Raw genomic sequence first — 9,294 nt, forward strand, 5'->3', positions numbered from 1 at the left:
CATAATAAGAATTTTCCATCTTTCCCTATGCAGGCACACAAACAAATTACCCAATGACTTACGTTCTTTTCACACCTGCCTGATCTGAGTCCATATGTAGCCATGATTTATGTCTTTAAGACTGCAGGTACCTTTGTGTGCATTCTCTGTGTGACCAGAGCTATACACTGATGTTTACATTTCTTGCTTCTTCTGTTTTGTTTTGTTTTATTGAGATAGGGTTTCTCTGTGTAGCCCTGGCTGTCCTGGAACTCACTCTGTAGACCAGGCTGGTCTCGAACTCACAGAGATCTGCCTGCCTCTGTCTCCTGAGTGTTGGGTTTAAAGGCGTGCGCCACCACCGCTCAGCTATTCCTACTTCTTTCATAAAGTAAAATTACAAAGCACACAAACACACCCTCACACTCTTGGGATTACATTCATGCATACTTCTGTTTTATTTTTTCTATCAAGCGTCTCTCCAAGAGCATCAGGTATTACCAGAACGCATGGCTGAACCATGACCCCAAACAGGATATATTTTACTTAACATCTCTTACAAATGTTGGCCTCTTAGTTTGAGGCAGAGTTTCATGTAATCTCAGCTGACCCTGAACTCATGCTGTCAAGGACGATCCTGAACTTCGGATACTCTTCCCGAGTGCTGGGATTACACTACACTCAGGCTTCTACCACCGTGCCTGGTTTACAGGACCCAGGGGATCAAACACAGGGCTTTTCTTACTTTTTGGTAGACAAGAACTCTACTAACTGGATTACATCTTCAGCCCTGTCTTAATTCTTGGTACAAATTTATGACCATTTCTTTTTCTTTTTTTTCTTTTACATGTATGGGTGTTTTGCCTGCATGTATGTCTATGTACTATGAGCATGCAGTACCCGTGGAGCCCAGAAGAGTGTGCTGAGGCTCCTGGAACTGAGCCGCTGTGTGGGTGCTGGGAATTGAACTTGGGTCCTCTGAAAGAGCAGCTGGTTCTCTTAACTACTAAGTCATCTCTCCAAACCCCAAAGACCATTTCTCGAGAAGAGTCCTTTGGTATCAAGTTTTGGGTTAAGAAACCAGTCTTAGGTCACACTGTGCCTGTTCCTCGGAAGTCATACTCTTCTTGCCCACCTACAGCCACCTGGGAAACCTCCTACCCTGTCAGGCTTAGTTAGATACTGTCACCACTGTGTCCTTGTGCTCTAGTCACTTTATAGAAGGCAGCAGGCCAATGATTATACCTCTTTCTCTTCAAAGATGTCATCAGCTGCTCGGTAAAGGGCATCCTCGGTCCTCATCAGAACTTCAGAGTTGCACAAGCCACTGGATCCATTTATCATCTATCTATCTATCTATCTATCTATCTATCTATCTATCTATCTATCTATCTACCTATCTACCTATCATCTATTTATCTACCTACCTACCTATCATATATATATATGGTTTTCTAAGACAGGGTTTCTCTGTGAAGCAGTCCTGGCTGCCTCAAACTCACAGAGATCTGCCTGCCTCTGCCTCCTGAGTGCTGGGATTAAAGGTGTGTATCACTTCCGCCTGGCAACGATTTATTTATTTATTTTATGCATGGGTGCTCTATTTGCATGTACTTTATGCCAGGAGAGGGCATCAGATTCCACTAGAGATGGTTGTGAACCACACTGTGGGTGCTGGGAACTGAACTCAGGACCTCTAGAAGAGCAGCTAGTGCTCTCAACCTCTGAGCCATCTCTCCAGCCCCCTGGATCCTTTTATTTAAAGAAGCAGAATTAAGGCTGGAGTGGTGGCATACACCCGAAACCCCAGTGCTGGGGAAGCTAAGGCAGAAGGATTCAAAATTTAAGGTACGTGGTATCCATGGGCTACACAGTGAATGTCAGGCTGGCTTAGGTTTGCACAGAGAATTCTGTCTTAGAAAGAAAAGAATAAAAAGAAAGCTAGATAGACAGACAGACAGACAGACAGACAGACAGGAAGGAAGGAAGGAAAGGAAGGAAGGAAGGAAGGAAGGAAGGAAGGAAGGAAGGAAGGAAGGAAGGAAGGAAGGAAGAACTAAGCACCACTGTTAGCTTCAGCGTTGGGTCAGTGAGCGCCCATGTATTCACAGAAGAGCTGCTGTCCTCAGCTGCTTCCTAGTTCTAGGTGAGACTATACTAACTTTCCGGAATTTTCCTCTTGAAAAGAGAGAAACAGAACAGGCAGCCCAGTGGGCGGTCCTAACCTGAGCAGGTGAACTGTGCTCTGATACCGTTTTCTTGTGCTCCATGATCCACACCACTATTATTAGGGTGCTCCTCTTCTGTCATCTGAGCAGAGTGCCCTAGATATAGTAAGCACTTAGAAAACCTGTCTCAAAGCAAAGAGCCTAAGTCCCTTTATTAGTTACTTTTCTGTTGCTGAGATAAAGCACCATTACTAAGCCAGTCAGTGGTGCGTGTCTTTAATTGCAGTAGGGGTAGGTGGATATCTGCAAGTTCAAGGTCATCCTGATCTATATAGCAAGTTCCAGGATGACAAGGGCTCCATAATAAAAAAAAATCTTTATTGAAAAAAGGAACACCTAAATTAAAAAAACAACAACAGCAACAAAAACAACAACAAAAACCCCTACCATGTCTAAAGGTAACTTTAGAGAGAAATTTATTTTGGCTTACGGCTCCAGAGGTTGAGTTCATGAGAGCTGAGTGGAGGCATGGCAGCAAGCCACAGTCATGGTGACCAGAGCACCAAGCCGAGAGTTCATAGCCTCAACCACAAGATGAAAGCAGAGAGCAAACTCAAAGCAGGTGAGGGATGTTCATGTCAAAGCCCACGGTGGCTTACATCCTCCAGCCAGGCTATACCATCTAAACCTCTCCAAACGGTGCCTGCCACCAACTGGGAACCAAGAGGACTGGGGGCATTTTTCATTCAAAACACCACAGTCCCCTTTCCTGCTCAAAACCGGTTAACACACCACGTTTCCAGGGTCTGTACTGCTGGAGTCCTTTATATGTGGCTCAAGGATTTAGATCCCAGTGCGGTGAGGAGGGAGGAAGAGCTGCCATTCTGGGGTGGTGAAGGCCAGAGTGTGATAAGACAGGAAGTGAACTTGACAGGGCCGGAGGGACGGGGGCAGAGGATGTTGTTCTGCTCTGCCAGACCGTTCTCTCGCCTTCCTGCTTTGGGTGGTGGAGAGAGCAGCTCTCTGGACATGGGATGGTGTCCTTGGTAGCCCCTTTCGAAAGACTGACTCATGGGAATAGAGGGAGAGAAGGAACGTTGTTGCCTTTCCCAGCAAAGACCTCTTTTAATGGCCTGCGGTACTTGACAAAGACCAGGAGTGGCCAAGTCACAGGCGGAAACAAAGACACACAAACAAGTATGCACCCTACTTGTGTCCTTTAAATTCCTACGGTACATTAGCTTTTTCACCAAATTATTTATTTAATATATATGGGTGTTTTATTTGCATGTCTGTCTGTGTGTCGCATGGCAGGTGCCTGCAGAGGCCGGAAGAGGGCGTCAGTTCCTCTGGCACAGGAGTTAAAAGACTATGATAAGCTGCGATGTGGACTCTGGGACTTCTGGAAGAGCAGCCACCGTTAACCACTCTCCAACCTTGCATATTAACTTCTATCTATTATGAATATTTCCATATGCCAAGTGCTATTAATACATTATTTAATACCTATAACAGTCCTCTGAGGTATTATTGAGTTATATTTCGCAGATATGGAAAACAAACCCCAAGAGATTGTCTCAGACTACAAAATTGGCAGAGTTGTGAAGCAAAGCCAACCTCTTTTGACTCTAAAGCTCATTTTATTTAGACTAGTGGTTATTCTGCTTTATGCTTATTATTCTGCATATTTGTTTATGACATTTTCTATAATCTGCCTCATTCAGCAGATATGTGTCCAGATCTTTATTAGAAGTCCCTCAAGGGCATTTATCACTCTTACTTCTTACTAACTTGAAATGCCTCACAAACAACAGGCAGATAACAATACATTCCCTATTGTATGCTGACCCTCACAGCTTTGTGTATTGTTTTTCTCCTGTGGTGATTTAAATAAGAATGGACCCTATAGCCACATATATTTGAATATTTAGTTGCTAGGGAGTAGCACTGTTTAAGAGGATTAGAAGGATTAGGAGGTGGGCATGGCCTTGTTAGAGTGGGCATGGTCTTGTTGGAGGTGTGTCACTAGAGGTGGGTTTTGAGATTTCAAAAGCCCAAACCAGGCCCCAGCTTACTGATGTGTATATGTTTTATTACCATTGGTTAATAAAGAAGCTGCTTTGGCCTATGGCAGGACAGAATATAGCTAGGCAGGAAATCCAAACAAAGATATGGGGGGGGGGGTGGAGAAAGCAGGCTGAGTCTGGGAGACTAAAATGTGAGATAATAAGCCATGAGCTTTGTGATAAAATATAAAATAATAGAACTGGGTTAATTTTAGTTGTAAGTTCATAATAAACATAAGCTAATAGGCCAAACAATTTGCAATTAATATTAAGCCTCGGGGTGGTTATTCAGGAACTGGTGGGTGGGACAGAACCCTCCAGTTATAGTCTACTCTCTCTTCTGTGGATGTACATCTTCAGGATGTAGCTCTCAGCTACTGCTTCAGCACCATGCTTGCCATGCCTACCTCCATGTTCTCTGTCATGATGACAATGACCGAGCCTCTGAAGCTGTAAGCAAGCCCCAATTAAATGCCTTCTTTTGTAAGAATTACGTTGGTCATGGTGTCTCTTCACAGCAATAGAACAGTGACTAAGAAGACATCTTCTCAACTTTTTACTGAAATTTCAAGAACTTATTGGAACACTTCAAGAATAGTTAATTAGCATGTGCATTAACTCTCACCTAGATTCGCTAGTTATTAATATTTTGTCATATTTGTTCTCTCGCTCTCCCTCCCCTTAAATCCTTTAAGTGTTAGTGGCAGACTATCTCACCCCTAGCCGTGTGACAGTCTGTTTGTGGATGTCTCACCTCCTACCCTACCTCCAACCCCTGGGGACTCAGCTGAACCTTGGTGCTGACTGACCTACCTTTCTTCCTTCGATGGACCTTCTCAGCCCTTCCTTCTACACCATCCCATTCCTCTGAGCCAAACCCTGATACCTAGAAACATTCTCTACCTGTGACCCAGAGTCTCCACACTGGGCTGGAACTCAGATAGGCAAATTTTACAAAAAAAAAAAAATCAGTGGAACAAATAGTTGATTCTTTGAGAAAATAAATAAGATTGACAAACCTTCAGCCAAATTACCTAAAAGATGGAGAAGACCCAAATTAATAAAGTTATAGACAAAAGGGGCATATCACAACAGACACTGAGGAAATCCAAAGAAGCATAGGGACTTACTTTAAAATTTGATTTTCCATCAAAGTAGAAAGAAATAGATACATTTCTTGGTATCTAGGATCTATCAAAGTAAAATCAAGATCAGATAAGCAATTTAAACAGACTCTTAAGACCTAGTGAAAGAGAAGCAGTAATTAAGCTCTGTCTTAGGATTTCTATTGCTGTGAAGAGACATCATGACCACAGCAACTCTTTCAAAGGAAACATTTAATTGGAGTTGTTTTATATATTCAGAGGTTTAGTTCATTATCATCATGGCAGGAAGCATGATGGGGCACAGGCAGACATGGTACTGGAGAGGTAGCTGAGAGTTCTACATCTGGATCTGGATCAGTAGACAGTAGGAAAGGGGGAGGGAGGAGAGAGAGAGAGAGAGAGAGAGAGAGAGAGAGAGAGAGAGAGAGAGAGAGAGAGAGAGAGAGAGAGAGAGAGAGAATGCCATTCCCTATGAGCCTATGGGGGCCATTTTCATTCAAACTACCACACCATCATTCAGACAGAGAAGCAGCCTACAGAATGGGAAAATATTTTTTAACCAACTACACATTCTATAGAGGGATAAAGAACTAAAAAAGAAAACTGGATATCAAGAAAACAAATAACCCAGTTTTAAAAAATGAGATGCCAGACTAAACAGAGAGTTCTTAAAAGATGAAACTCAAATAAATGAGAAACATTTAAAAATATTCAACATCCTTAGTCATCAGGGAAATGCAACCAAAACTACTTTCAGATTTCATCTTATACCACTCAGAAATTGTGAAGATCAATAAAAGAAATGACAGCTCCTGCTGGCAAGGATGCAGGGAAAGGGGAACACATCCATTCATTGCTGGTGGGAGTGAAAACTTGAAGTCACTATGGAAATCAGTTTGGCAGTTCCTCAGGAAGCTGGGAGTAGATCTACCTAAATACCTAGCTATACCACTCGTAGGCAAACACCCAAAGGACTCTACATCCTATTACAAAGACATTTACTCATCCATGTGCAACGTTGCTCTACTCATAATAACCAAAAAACTGGAAACTGCCTAGATGTCCATCAAAAGATAAATGGATAATGAAAACATAGAAGATTTATGCAGTGGTTATTATTCAGTTGTTAAAAAATGAAATCATGAAGTTTGCAGGTAAATGGATGGAGTTAGAAAAAAATCATCCCGAGTAAGGTAACCCATACCCAAAAAGACAAATAATATATGTATTTTCTTATATGTGGATGTTAGCTTTTAAGCCTTCAATAGGCATGCTACCAGTATAACCACAGAGATTAGGTAGAGAGTAAGGAACTAGTGAGAAGGGGAAGCTCTCCCAAGGAAGGAGAATTAGAATATATAGTTAGAGACAGAAAAAAACCCAGTGATGTGGGATGCCCTTCTGTATGCTGTGAATATGTTTTATTACCATTGATTAGTAAAGAAGCTAATTTGGCCAACGCCCAGCCAGAATAGAGCCAACTGGGAAATCCAAGCAAAGATAAAGGGAAAAAGAAGGCAGAATCTGAGAGATGCCAGCAGCCTCTGGGGAAGCAAGATGTGAGGTAACAAGCCATGAGTCTTGTGGTAAAATATAGAATAATAGAAATGGGCTAATTTAAGTTGTAAGATCTAGTTAATAATAATCTTTAGCTAATAGGTCAAACAGTTTGTAATTAATATTAAGCCTCAGAGTGGTTCTTTGGGAAGGGGCAGGCAAATTACAAAATAGAGAAGGGGAGAGAAAGGAGTAAGGGAGGAACACATGGAAGACCAACTAACACTAAAGGCCATTTGAAGGGCTGTATGGAAACCTACCACAGTAGAAGCTTCTTCAAATACATACACATGAGAAAGAAATTAAATGGACTCACCAAATAACAGAGGAGACAAAGCCCAATTGGACATCTCTCACCTTCAAGTTAAACCTCCAGGTCCAGGAATGGGTTACATCTAATTGAATTGTTGGCCAAAGGAGCCCCATGGAAATCCCCCCAAAACTCCGGCTATTGCCAAGGCTATTGGTTGCTCTCCACAAACTGATGGTAAGGTTCTATTGCCAAAGACAACACTTATGTATCTCATTGCACAAGTAGAGATGGTACCTAACTAGAGACTTCACCTCTGTTTATTAGTGTTCACGATACTGGAAAGTATTCTGCTTGCTACCGGAGGTAACCACTAATCCTGTTACAAATCCTGTGATCTATGATTGTGATCTGTCTGCAAGATGTACTGGTGTAATAGTGTCATAAAAGTTGTCAAAGTGACCAATCACTATTCGATTGAATTTAAAGTCCACTGCATGAGATGGAACCCATGCCTGACATAGCTTTGGTGGCCAAGAACCTGAGATGAGATAGGCCATGGACCTAGGAAAAACCAAATACTACTGCTGTAGAATAATCCTTCTGTGCACTGTGAATATATGTTAATTTCATTGGTTAACAAAGAACTGACTGGCAGTAGCCGAACAGGAAGTATAGACAGGGTAGTCAAACTGAGAATGCTGGGAGGAAGAAGGGCAGAGTCAGTGGAGTTGCTGGGAGACACAGAGGGAACAAGACATGCTGGAGGACAGGTAAAGCCACAAGTCATGTGGCAATACATAGGTTAATAGAAATGGGTTAAGTCGTAAGTTAATTAGTAATAAGCCTGAGCTATTGGCTGAGCATTTATACTTAATAATATGAACCTCTTGTGGTTATTTGGGAAGTGGTTGGTGGGATGGGAACTTGGCCTACATAGTACTGTTCTAATAAAGTAATACAGCTATAAAATGAGAGTCCTAACAATCTTTTTCTATATTTATAGACCAGTGTCTCACTCAGCCCTCATCAAAGAACTTCCTCCTACAGTAAATGGGAACTGATACAGAGACCCACAAGTGGACAATGTTTAGAGTGAGAGATCTTGGGATACTCAGTCCTAAATAGTATGTCTATATCAAATCCTTCCGCTCTGAGCTCAAGGAACTCTCTAGAAGAGGTGGAAAGACTGTACAAGCCAGGGTGGATGGATGGTACCAAGGAAACAGTGTCTTCTAGACACAACAGGACTGAATGTATAAGTGGTGGCAGAGAAACTACTGAATTACAGGGCCTGGAATTTCAAGGCAGATGGAGCCCCAGTTTTGAGAGAGGAAGTGGACACAAGACCCCAGCCCTAACCAAGAAGCTATCTCTGATTGACATCTACCTACAAAGGAAAAAATTAAGTTCTCTTCAGTGAAGTCTCACACTAATGGGTAGGCTCCATGCCCAAGCGTAGATGGACACACGAAATGAGTAATGGTATTTTTGTGGATTTTATATCTCATAGCACTTAGTTTGGGCATTTTTTTCCTTTTTCTTTTTTTTTGGGTTTACTTGTCTTTGCTTGTATATTATGGTTTCCATGTTTATATTTATATGGGTCTTTTCTCTCTCTGTGTATGATTCATGCACTTCCTCTTTGTTTTTTTTTTTTCCTTACTTCAGGTTTGTTTGGTTGTTTTCTAAAGAGATAAAGAAGGCATGAGGTTGGACGGTTGGGAGAATCTGGGGGGGAGTTGGGGGTGGGAAAACCATGACCAGAATATATTGTATGAAAAATAACATTTTCAATTAAAAATTTAGTGGCAGAGACATGTCAACAAATATCTCCAAAAAGGCCACGTCCACACAACCGAGGCATTTTACCCTCAGAAGATTTTATGTTGCTGCAGTACTAGGTAGTCTATCCTCAGTTCTCCCCAGTTGCTTTGGTAGTGTTCCGTTCCTTAACACCTATTTCGTCTTATCCACTGTCCAACTTAAAAATCAAAAAAAAAAAAAAAAAAAACGGTTAGCATTAAATCTTTCCTTTTTCTTCTTAAATCTAGAACAGTCTACTAGCCTTTTCTTTGTCTTTCATGACACTGACCTTCCAAAGAGACTGCATTTGATTTGCAAAATGTCCCTTAATTTTTGATTTGCTTCCTTACTAATAGAGACAA

This window comes from Arvicola amphibius, chromosome 4 (genome assembly GCF_903992535.2).
Source record: "Arvicola amphibius chromosome 4, mArvAmp1.2, whole genome shotgun sequence".
Taxonomy (NCBI): domain Eukaryota; kingdom Metazoa; phylum Chordata; class Mammalia; order Rodentia; family Cricetidae; genus Arvicola; species Arvicola amphibius.